The sequence below is a fragment of the Gopherus flavomarginatus genome, chromosome 4 (genome assembly GCF_025201925.1).
Source record: "Gopherus flavomarginatus isolate rGopFla2 chromosome 4, rGopFla2.mat.asm, whole genome shotgun sequence".
NCBI lineage: Eukaryota > Metazoa > Chordata > Testudines > Testudinidae > Gopherus > Gopherus flavomarginatus.
The window spans coordinates 99,770,245-99,782,463 of NC_066620.1; positions in this window are offsets into that span (position 1 = coordinate 99,770,245).

Genomic DNA, 12,219 nt, shown 5'->3' on the forward strand with positions numbered 1-12,219 from the left:
ATGTTGCATTGAGATATGTACTTAAAGCAGGACTAAAATCCCTCCCTTTCAAATCTTTAATGATAGAATTTACTCTCCAAATTTGGCATAACAACTCTTTGGGGACAATTGTATTTGTTATGTGTGACTCAGAAACTCATTTGTGTTTCCCTACTTGTTATCAGCAACTCTTTTCAGGCCTGATACACTTTGTGCACTTCCTATACTGGTGTCATGATATTTACATAAAAAAGTGATATTTAATATATCGTTTTAAATTGAATAACCCAGTGGTCATTAATGCACTGTGAGATATTTGTAACAACTTTGTAGATGAAATTATGGTTACTCTCTGATATTATGACCTGGAGACTGTAAATAGATAAAGGCGACAAAACAGGTTTATCTTTATAAAGGAGAAAGTTAATATGGTGACAGAGGCCCTGTCTAGGAAAGAGGGCTCTGGACCCTCCTGCAACTTTGTAAGAGGGAATGTGTTTTGCTGAGTTGAGGCAACTAGAGAAACATTTCATGAGGAAACGTATCTGTCACTAAAAAATGAAGAGTCTCATTTGGACACAGCAGGCAGCCTACTGTGCTGTGAAAGCTTGCCATCTAAAATAGTACAATTTCCTGTTTACTTCTGTTTGCTTTTTCCTGCAATCTACAGCAGATTAATTCTGAGCAAAAAATATCTAATAACCATCACTCTTGGAAGGTTTGAGACATATCACTGGATGAAAAGATCTTGCTGTCTATATTATTAACAACAGATTATATAATCCTTGTATTTCAAGCTCAGAATTTTCTTCAGGACACAACGGTTTGGAGAATGAGAAACTAAAACAACATGAAATATTGCTGGAAGTCATCTAAAACTGGCAGAGGAGTAATTACCTAAAAATGGTACATGCTGGTTCACCTTATCTGCTTTCTGTGTCTTGCTACTTTTCTGACCCGAAACAGTTTTTATTATTTTGTAACAAACCATGGTCACATACAGATACCACAGGCCAAATTCTCTGTTACTGTAAAATTGGTACAGCTCCATTTTGTGCTACCAGAAATGAACAATAATAATAAACATTTTAAAATAAATGTTTTACTAATAAAAATTATAGGTTATTTTGAATTAAAGCCGCTCAAAAAAATTCTAATTTTGAAATTCTCCATTTAAAAAAAAAGGAGACATTTTACTGAAAAAATGATCCTGCATTTTGATCATCTCTATTTAGAGTAAGGATTGTATTCTGCCACTGTTACTCATGTTGAGTAGTATCTTCTTCTGCAAACATCCCCATTGATTCCTGGAGTAAGGTATTACTCACATGAGTAAGGGGAGCAGAATCTGACCATAAGAACATATCAGGTATGTCTTCATAAAGAAGTGATATATCTGATTTGAAAAATTACCTGTGGGTAATTAGAGGTTATATAATTTAGGAAGAAAAGGAGTGGCTAGCAGAGAGAAGATACTAAATTATCGTGATAGAGTAGCATTTACAAATGGCAAAATCCTGAGGTCCTTGTGCAGGCAAAATTCCTGACTCAATGGGAATATTGTCTGTGTAAGGAATTAGTAATCATGGAGGGCCAAGTTTCTCCCTTCCAGAGTACGACACATGGGAAAAGAGCTACAGGGGAGCTAATGTGATGTGGTTTGAATTGTAGAACTTCCTTGGGGGAACAGGGATTGCCTTGATACTGAAAAAGCCATGGCTGTGCCCTCAAATCCTCTAGATTTCCACAAGGCCTGCAGGAAGCAGAGGCCATTTGCAACTTTGTGCCTCTACTCTAGCTCTGCAGCTTTGATGTCATCTCTGCCTCCTCTCCTTGGCAATGCAGCTCCAATGAAGATATATTACCAGGGCCTTCCTCTTTAAATGAAGTGTCCACAGTACAGAAGTGTCCATAGAAAGGGCAGTAGAGTGTAGAGCTGTATTCCTTTTCCTGCCTAATCTCTGTGGTGGGTTGGGGTATGGATATGAATTCCCTGGTACTTCCCCAGGTCTAGCTCTAGCCAAAGAGTGTCTGTTCACCCAGTCCCCAGCTGTGGAACTACCTACTGCAGGAGATCAGGATTCAGACAATACTCCCATTGACTTCAATGGGAACAAGAATTTTTGAGGCCCTTGTGGGATTTCAGGTCATGCTGCTCTTTGTGAAATTCAGCTACATCTAATTAGTGATGAATAGTGCTATGTTACAATTAGTCCTCTTGACCAGCAGCATTAAACCCCTTAGCATGGGAATCAAAACAGCAGCCAGTAGTAGGGGAATGAAAGAATGAGCGACAGTTCATGCCTGGGAAGATCATCTGTAGCTTCTTCCTCTCATATCTTTCTTATGCAAAATTCAGCAACAAATTTCTGGTCACCCTGCTCCAACAGGAAGCCAGTCATGATCCAGTACATCATTCTTCTACAATGTTCTACTTTGCCTGAACTCCAGATCAAACATGATCTATGTAGCAAGTTTCTTCTTCTGGGATTTATGTGAATAATCTTTGCTCAAGAAGCATCATGCTTCTATAAAATGAAAATGTAAAAAAACCCCACCGATTTGATCTTTCCACACCAAACGAGACTGAAACTGCCTTGTATGTATTTCCTGTAAACCTGAGTTCAGAGATTTAGTGCATTAATCTGCTTGTACTCTTTCAAAATCAACACAATGACAAGTGAGATTCTTTGTCAGTTTGAATTTAGGTCATGTGTGGGTAAGGAGAGCATATTTACCTGGTTGCTTGGCAAATAAGGTACAACTTTCTCCAGTAAAGATACCCATTTGGGTATTTTATTGTGTGTTAAATGTTACACTGCCAGAAAATTAGTTCTAAAACCCATCAGATTGAAGCATTTTTTAAATATCAGATTCTACCTGAAGGGCCCTTATTTGAACCTCCACTTTGTAGGATTTAATGTTCCATTAAACTACATTATATTTCTTCATTTTTATTCAACTGTACTAAACTCCCTGTATGTCATTCAAACCATTTTGCCACTTCTTTGCTAAGCATGTCCAGAGTTCTTTAACAGTCTCAAGGTTTCAGGAGAAGTCTTTGTGTCCAGTTAACTACCTCTGTGATGATTTTGCCCACTGCTCTTAACTAGCTCATTCTTTCTGGCTCTTTTTATTTTTCATTTTCTTAACCCTTCTTTTGGCAAGTGGCATCTCTCAGACTAATATACTAACAGTTTTATATATTGTCTTTAATGATTAGGGATAAGATACATGGTGACAAATTCATAAGTAAATAAATATGACCCTCTTCAACTGCCCTTATCCATGGTTTTATTTGCAGTTTGTCTCTTAAAAACCATGAAATCTTAGGTGTTATGTGAAGTGAAAGGAAGCCAAAGCAATTTAATGGTAAAAGATGATATCCTCCGATTTGCAGGAGTTTAGTCATACAATACCCAGTACCTTTAATCAATGTATTTTATTATAGCGTTTGTATACTGAAGTTTTATTGGATTTCCTTAAAACAGTTTGTGACACATTTATATATATTATTCATGTGCTAGAGTAAACAGACTATCATTACAGTTTATAATAGCAATAAAATACCAAGGGTCCAATCCTGCAGGGAGGTAAGGTATTGAGCTCAGATAATTTCCATTGAAGTTAATGGGAGTTTAGGGCATTCAGCATCTCATCAGAGGTCGGATCTGGCTCAGAGAAATTATCATACATATAATGCCAGCAAAAGTGGATATTAAAGTACAAGAGGGACAGGGATTTTTGTGACTTTTGATATGAAGAACATATACAAAAATGTATGCACCACAATTTAATTTTGTATCTTCAAATTAGCTGAAATGTTAACATCAACTACAGTTAAGGTTACCATTTGAACTCCCTGATTTCAGGTGCTCAAATTTCTGAATCTTTCAAGTTTGGGTTTTTGCATTGTTGTAGCTATGTTGGTCCCTAGATACTAGAGAGACGAGGTAGGTGAAGTAATGTTAGGATATAGATATTCAGGCCTGTCTGCAAAGGCCTATACTTTAAGAATGTAGGTGCATTCTTATCTCTTAGCTAGTTATAGAGGTATAAAAGAAAGAATCAAAGATCACTGTCTGTGTAATGGCCTTCTCTTATTGTGACAGGCTAAGGCCTTCAGTTAAGATGTAGTTAGGCAGCCATAAGCTGGGAAGTGTATGGTCACATCCTCACATTCCAAACTAGTCACATTGAAATAAGGTGCTATTAGGCTATAGGAATACAATCCTGCTCTGATATTTCTATCACCTCCAGAGAAACGGAAGAGCCTAGAAGATAGCATCCTGTCTGGCAAGAACTCACTTATCAATAGATACAGCTGGAAAATCTTATGTCTGTATAGATGTAGTTGTGAAATCCTCACTTCTGTATTGTTTTGTATGTTTATTTGCATGGTCTTCTCTCTGGTTCTGTAATTGTTTCTGTCTGCTGTATAATTAATTTTGTTGGGTGTAAACCAATGAAGATGATGGAATATAATTGGTTAAATAACCAAGTTACAATATCAGCAAAGAATCCTGTGGCACCTTATAGACTAACAGACGTTTTGGAGCATGAGCTTTCTTGGGTGAATACCCACTTCGTCAGATGCATGTAGTGGAAATTTCAGGGGCAGGTATATATATGCAGGCAAGCTAGAGATAATGAGGTTAGTTCAATCAGGGAGTATGAGGCCCTGTTCTAGCAGTTGAGGTGTGAAAACCAAGGGAGGAGAAACTGGTTTTGTAGTTGGCAAGCCATTCACAGTCTTTGTTTAATCCTGAGCTGATGGTGTCAAATTTGCAGATGAACTGAAGCTCAGCAGTTTCTCTTTGTTCATGCGAGAAGGACTAGGAAGTAGGAGGGTGAAGGAAGGTAATATCTTTCTCTGGACCAACTTTTGTTGGTGGAAGGTGCAAGCTTTCAAGCCAAACAAAGCTCTTCTTCTGGTCTCTCTGTCAGTCAGGAAAATACTTTATTCTTTATATTAGGAGAATGTAAGTCTGATTGTCTAGTCAGCTGCTAGACAAGGGGGGCCTATAAGTAGGCTGTGGATGACTGCAGAGGAAAGAAACTGTGGAGGATGCAGGACTCTCCTGCTGAGAGAAACCCACAGGGAGGAGGCCAGAGTCCTGTAGGGGGGAAGCCCTGAAATAGGGCTTAAACTGGTAGGAAGTCAGATAAGAAGGAGCCACAGGAAGTAGAGTGGGCTCCTGTGGGAGAAGTCCTAAGCCAGGGCCTAGAAGGAGCAGGAAGATCCCTTGGGGAAGCAGCTAGAGTCCCAAGGAGGAGATGCAGGTTGGGGGGACCTGCTAGATAAGAAGCAACAGGGGAAGAACACCACAGGAGGAGTTTAGGCTCCTGAGTAGGAGGCCTGAGGTAGAAAAACAACACTTCAGTGAAGTCTGAGGAGTAGAAGAACCAGTATTTAGATGTTTAATTTTGGACTTATATTTGGATCTTTTTCTTATGTTGGAAGGAGGATGAATGACAAGAGGGCAAAGTCACAGAACACAATGGACAATTGTGTGCCACAGAGGAGGCAGCCAAAGGGAACACAAGAGGCGTTGACCAGTGCAATGCCAACTCCTGATACCACGGGGTGCTTCAATGGTAATTGTGCCCCATAACACTGACCTTTATTTAAACAGTTTCTGTGCAGAAAGGTGGTGAAAGAAATTGAAGTGTGACAGAGTAATAGTACCTGTGGAAAATAAATGCTTTGGAGAATTAAAGTGCAAATTGGTTTTGAGTTGGCCCAGTTATGAGCCTTTGCTTATTGTGCTTCAACTGTAGTCTTTTAAATCCATCAGCCTTTCATAAGGGCAGAATAATGCAGATGCAAAGCTAATTCAAGGGAGTGGTGAAAATGAGTGTTGAACTTCAACTTGGTTAAACTGAAGCCCAGCTGACTTACAGCAGCATAATCACATAATGCAATAAGCGACAAAGAGACTTGTGGCACTGTATAGACTAACAGAAGTATTGGAGCATAAGCCTTTGTGGGTGAATACCCACATTCACCCACAAAAGCTTATGCTCCAATACTTCTGTTAGTCTATAAGGTGCCACAGGACTCTTTGTCTGGATCTGTAAAAAGTGACAAACACAGCTACCCCTCTGATAATGCAATAAGGGGATAGTGAATGGAAAAGGAGCCCTGTCTCATGCCCTGGACTGTTTTATAACTGACAGGTATTGTGCCCTGGATAAGTCAGGGATGCTCACTAGTTTATGCACCTTGCTGCTCCTTACAGCTGCTGTGCAGTACACAAAGCAGGGCTGCTTACTATACAATATTTTCCACCTTACTGGAAGAATTTAAGGGAAGAAGAACTCTGAGAGTTGTTTTTAAGAGTTACCCCATAGTTATGCTATAGGGGTGGAATTTTTCATGGATAACAGTTCCTTCCACAAACCTCATGGATCCCAGGCTTTCCACATGAGGCAGCTCTACCCCTCTGCTCCTCTCTCACTTTGGTCTTCTGTAAAGCCCCAGTAACACAGCTTTCCTTTTCTAATAGTCTCCAGGTCAGGGGAACAATGTGGCTTCATCCCACCTGGTAACTGTTTAACTGAGTGGTTCTCAACCTTCAGCCCAATCAGCACACAGCTGTTGCCAAGATGACATCCTCAGGGCCATTCAGGTAGTATATATATTGTGTGGATGTGGCCTGCATAACACACAGAGAGCTGCATATGTGGCTCACAATGGTAAATAGATTGAAAACCACTTGTTTAACTCTCTCCCCTGGAGAGGATTCAGATCCTTTGTGAGCTATCTGACACTCTTTGGCATTAGTTCTGCACTTGGAGGGCCATCTTAGAGAATGATCTGGATACTAGTTCTATTTAATAAGTTTAGTATTGCTCCAAAATATCTGAGTTCTCAACTTCAAGAGAGTAGTAGTGGTAAAAATACAGTACCAGAGATTATCAACTTTTTTCATTTAAACCTTCTATTTTTTTTTTAATGACTTATAGAAATTTTGTCAAACTGAAAAACAAAAATATTTCAATGAAAACCAAAAAACCTTCAAAGAAAAGTGTTGGGTTTGTCAATATTCTTAGTGGTGGGTTCTCCATCATTTGACGTCTTGAAATCTAGACTATGCTATAACTCAGGGGTCGGCAACCTTTCAGCAGTGGTGTGCTGAGTCTTCCTTCATTCATTCTGATTTAAGGTTTTGCGTGCCAGTAATACATTTTAACATTCTTAGAAGGTCTCTTTCTATAAGTCTATAATATATAACTAAACTATTATTGTATATAAAGTAAATAAGGTTTTAAAAATGTTTAAGAAGCTTCATTCAAAACTAAATAAAATGCAGAGCCCTCCGGACCAGTGGCCAGGACTCAGGCAGTGTGAGTGCCACTGAAAATTAGCTTGTGTGCTGCCTTCGGCATCTGTGCCATAGGTTGCCTACCCCTGCTATAGTTCAAGCAGAAGAAACAGACTTGATGCAGAAATTATTGGGTGAGGGGCTTTGGATGGTATTATGCTGGAGGTCAGATCAGATCATGATGGTCTCTTCTAGCTCGAAAGTCTATGAATACATTTTTTTCACAGGGGAAAAATAACTTTTTGAATCAGCTCCCTGTGATACTAGATTTCCATTCTTCTGCAGTATCTGGACTTTTCTTTTATGCTTTTTGCTTCCTGGATGCCAAAGCAAGCCTAGCATTTTTAGAGACAACTGTAGATCTGGAGGGAAGGTTTGGTTTGTTTGCTTTTGTCATTAGTGCTCAGAAACCAAACAAAAATACCCTACTAGTGTAAGGGTGCCTCTTAACCTTTAGGGCACCCCCTCATTCCTGAATGCAGTGCTGCAAGGAACTTCACCTCTTGTTCATCCCTGGTGGCCACTTCTTTGGCTAAAGTGGCCAGTCCCAGCCAGTGTTTTCTCCCAGCTCTGTCTCTGGGTTTTCTGTTGCTCAGCCCACCCAAGTAATTTAACAGTTCAGTCTCCTTCCAGGATCACAAAAGATCCAACTTAAAGCCCAAATCAAATGCCCAAATAAATTGTTCTTCCGCCCCTCTCAAGGTCCACTGAAGTCCTTAGCTGCTTAGTCCCTTCTCCAGGCCCTAGCAGAGCTTCTCTTATCCTGCTGCTTCTCCAACAGCATTCCCCTACTGCTTCCCTTCCCTAGGTACTCAGCAGTTTAGCTCTGAGGGTCTCCCTGCTCCTTTTAGGTCCTATCTCAGGGCTCACCCGCATAGGAGTGCACCCTACTCCTTGTGAGTGACATAGCCTGACTTCCTCAGATTCTTCCTAGAGGAAAGTCCCCTTGGTTTCTCCCTCCAAGGTCTTCCTTCCTCTTAAATAGAGCTGGGAACCCACTTTAAGGGTATGTCTGCGCTATGAATGCTGAAGAGGCACATCTGCAGCATTGCAGCTATGCCACTGTAGCGTAGTCATGACAGCAGTAGAAGAAGATTTCCCATCACTGAGCATATCCACCTCTCCAAGAAGCAGTAGCTCAGTCAATGGAAGAATACTTCCACTGACCTAGCTTCATTTCCAGTAGGTGATAGGTCAACCTAACTATGTGGCACAGGGCATGAAGTTTTTCACAGCAATGAATGATATAGCTAGATCAACCTAAGTGTTAGGTATAGGTCAGGCTTCAGTAGTGCACCTGGGGTCAGTCTTTCTAATTAAGTCCCATTACACACAACTGGGGACACTAATTAGCCCTTATGTTGCTAGCTCATCAGTGAAACTGAGGGATAGCGGCTCAGCCTTGCCCAAGACTTAGCCGCTCAGTTTTCCTCAAAGGGTGGCCAGCCCATGACAACTAGATTTAAAACTTCTTTAAGGAACAGAACCAGGAAGTCCAGCACTTGTTGTTTTCTGGCTCCTCAGGGATACCATATTTTCTCATACTGTTCCTCCTCCATCTGTTCTCTAAATTGGCACACTTTTCCCTGGAGCCTCTTGTGTTTCCAAAAAAAAAAAAAAAAAAAAAAAAAAAAAAAGCCCACCCCACTCTGAATCATCTCTCATGAGGTTTCTTTCTTCATTAAATCAATTCTCTGTTTCAAATCTTTTATTCTCTCCTCTTCTTTGGCTGCACTCTCTCTCATTTCAGTAATTGTGTTATTAATACACCAAAGGAATCAAGTTTCTTTTCTGAACCCAGTGCAACTAATTTTGTTTTTGTTTTGTTTTTTATTGGCCATAGTATTGCAGGAGGCTGGCTCACTGTACTGCCTCATGGCCTGGCATGACAGCTCTCTCTCTGCTGGGATCTGCAGCTGCTGGCTGCTCCACCTCTGCAGTGACCTGTCTCTTTCTGTGACTTGGCCCTCTGGCCAGGTCACTTCAGAGTCACTCTCTTTCCAGGGTAGTCCATGAGCAAAAAGAAAGGGGAACTAATGCAAATAAACGGAATTAGTAAGAAAGAGAGAGAGGAATGATTCCCACTCAGGATGTATCAGGATCAGGCACTCCCTTCCCTCTGGGAGGAGCCTCTAGGAAGTAGTTGTTAGGGAAACACCTGCCTTTCCTCAGGAGTTGAAGATCCGTTCTCTTCCCTGGTCTCTTCTTTCCACATCCTCACATTTTGTGATTCAGATAGATTCCTAGAAGACTCTTCTACAGTTTTCCAAATAGTTTTGAAGAAAAAAAAATCTTTAAACAGGTGCAGGTGGATTCTGGAAAGTGGATAGGGAGCTCTCCTTTCAGGCAGACGTCTGTTTTCAAGACAACATGGGAAGCCCTTGAAATGTCTTTTTATTATTATTATTATTATTCCTTTTCTTTCTTTCTTACATTCAAAGAAGCATGCCATGCTTCTTTCTTTCTTTCAAAGAAGTTGCGTGCCTCAAAAACCATATGGTGTCTGACAAAGAAGGTACATCTCCTTTGAACTCTAATTATCACAACATTTTGTTAAGAGAGAGTATAACAAATACTTGTCCAAACATCTATTTGCAGGAGTGTACACATGGCTGACTTAATTGTTTGTTTTTTAAGTTTGGGAGTTGTCAAGTCAAGGAACAGAAGCAATATCATGCAATTTAAGGGATCAATCACATAGCACTAATAGCACATGTACAAAGCAATATTTGCAGTAAGGACTTTGTGAATACTCCATTGACTACACCATGTTTGTACAAGCCACACACTGAATCAGTTCAAATAACAAACAAATGTAGTAATCTGAGCCCAGTCACTACTAATTTATGGACAGAAACTCGGACTGAATTTGCCAGATAAGCTGTTTGCTGTTTGTTGAATAGTTCACCCAGCTCCAAGCAAAAGGAAAGGCATAGTCATGGTGGTGCTGGTCCACTTAAGTCAGTGTTTGTTGAAGTCAGTGTGATTATACAAGTGTAAATGAAGGCAGACTTTGATCTGTGCTGTAGTAAAGTCTGATGTTTTCCTAGAATGGCACTGTTCATTTCTATGTTTATGCCCTTGATTTCTACACATTAGTGACAAGAGATGAAAGCTGCTGTATGACAACATTATAAGGAATCCTTTCAGGCTTTGGTCCCAGTTTTGCTCCCACAGATACTTAGGTTAGGTGCTCCAAAATGACCAGTACCCATACGTTCCAATCAAGATGTGCACAATGATTTGGTGATACCTAAAGTGATGTGCATGCCAGTGCATCCAAAGGCTACAAACAACTCTTATGGTTTATGTCCTTGGTCTTTCTCTGTGTCAGTAAAACAGCTGGCTTATGAGTTGTTTTATAATCCATCTAGAGGCACATTTTGATAGATGGTGTCGTCATGTAAAAAGAGCAAAGAAATGTTCATAGTGTCCAATCAGTCCCATGTGGCTGAAGAGGGAAAACAGTTTAAATATGCAGGAGGACTGTCATTTGATAGATCTACAGTTCCAAAGAAACCCCTGGCAAAGCATTCATTTCTATGGGTAAATAATTGTTATCTGCTGAGAATGGTGATCAGATACCATGACTCTCCCAGCCGGGAGTAGTATGCAGCTAGAATCACAAGTGGGTGGGCAGAGAAGGGCAGATTTTTTTACCTAGCAGGTTTTCCAGTGTTTAGAGACTTTGTAAGGACTTTGTTCAATGCCATCATAATCAAACAAATTGCTTTGTTCACCATGACTAGTGCTTTGCCTTTCTATGGCCACAAAGAGGATATCAGTAGTACTAGTTATGGGAAATCTCAGAACTGTCATAAATTAAGTGCAGATAAGTATACAGCATTTCAGCAGGCAGTGAGGGCAGAAAGCTGTAAACGAGGCTTGCCAACCAGACCAAATCATTTGTGGTTAACGATGTAAAAATTAGACTGCTGCCAGGGATTGCCCTTAAAAACTTCCTTTTACCCTTCCTACTGGAAGGTAATGTATTAATGGTATGAACTGGTGCTCCCTTAGGAATGAATTGTGGCACTGACGTAAGCCTTGCTTAAAGAGTAGTGCCTCGCTGCAGCAAGCCAGGAAGTAGAGAATGTGGCTCAGAGTCCATCTGCTTCCCAGTTTCCCCCTGCTCAGGAGATGAACGTGGATGGACACACACATGCTCTGTAATACATACCTTATGCCAACCCTTTGCCTGATGCACCATGCACTGTCTGGTGCATGGTGGAGGGTCACTACTGTTGGAGGAGACAGGGCTGTGCCAGTTCTCTGCCAACCTACTCTTCAACCATTCTGCACGAGGGGGAGTAGCACTTCAGAAATGGCTGTTTTCGTGCACGGCAGGTAGCTAGCTCAGGGGAGTAAGGATCTGCCTTCTGCCCCTTTTTGTCTCCTGTGCAGGGCAGGCCACAATCTGGTTCTAGGTTTACCATAGGGAATAGCAGTAGTGCTGTTAATATATCACACTCCTTGTACTTCTACCTCACACTAGCCAGCCAGTATTGTGAGACATTTGTCCTCAAGGATCCTTGTCCTTCCTCTGCATAAACAGGACTGGTTAAAGAACATTCATCCTCAACTTTCAGTGTGCTAAGGTTTTAGGTCACCACAAAGTCTGATATATGCTGTAGATTTATAAAACACACAGATAAAGGAAACAGCAAATGACATCTGTCTCATGGTTCTGAAATTAAACTTAATTTAAATTTAAACCAGGAAGCTTTTCTCCACAAAGATGATCTGAGACTATCCAATAAAACATAACACAAGGAAGTGGCACTGCCCATTGATTAAATACTTCCTCTAAATGTGTGAAGGTGGTATTGATTCATTCATTTATTTTATGTTCAGTCACAGATATTCAGTATTCTGTGGTAAATGAGCTTGACTTCTGTTTTTAACCTCCCTA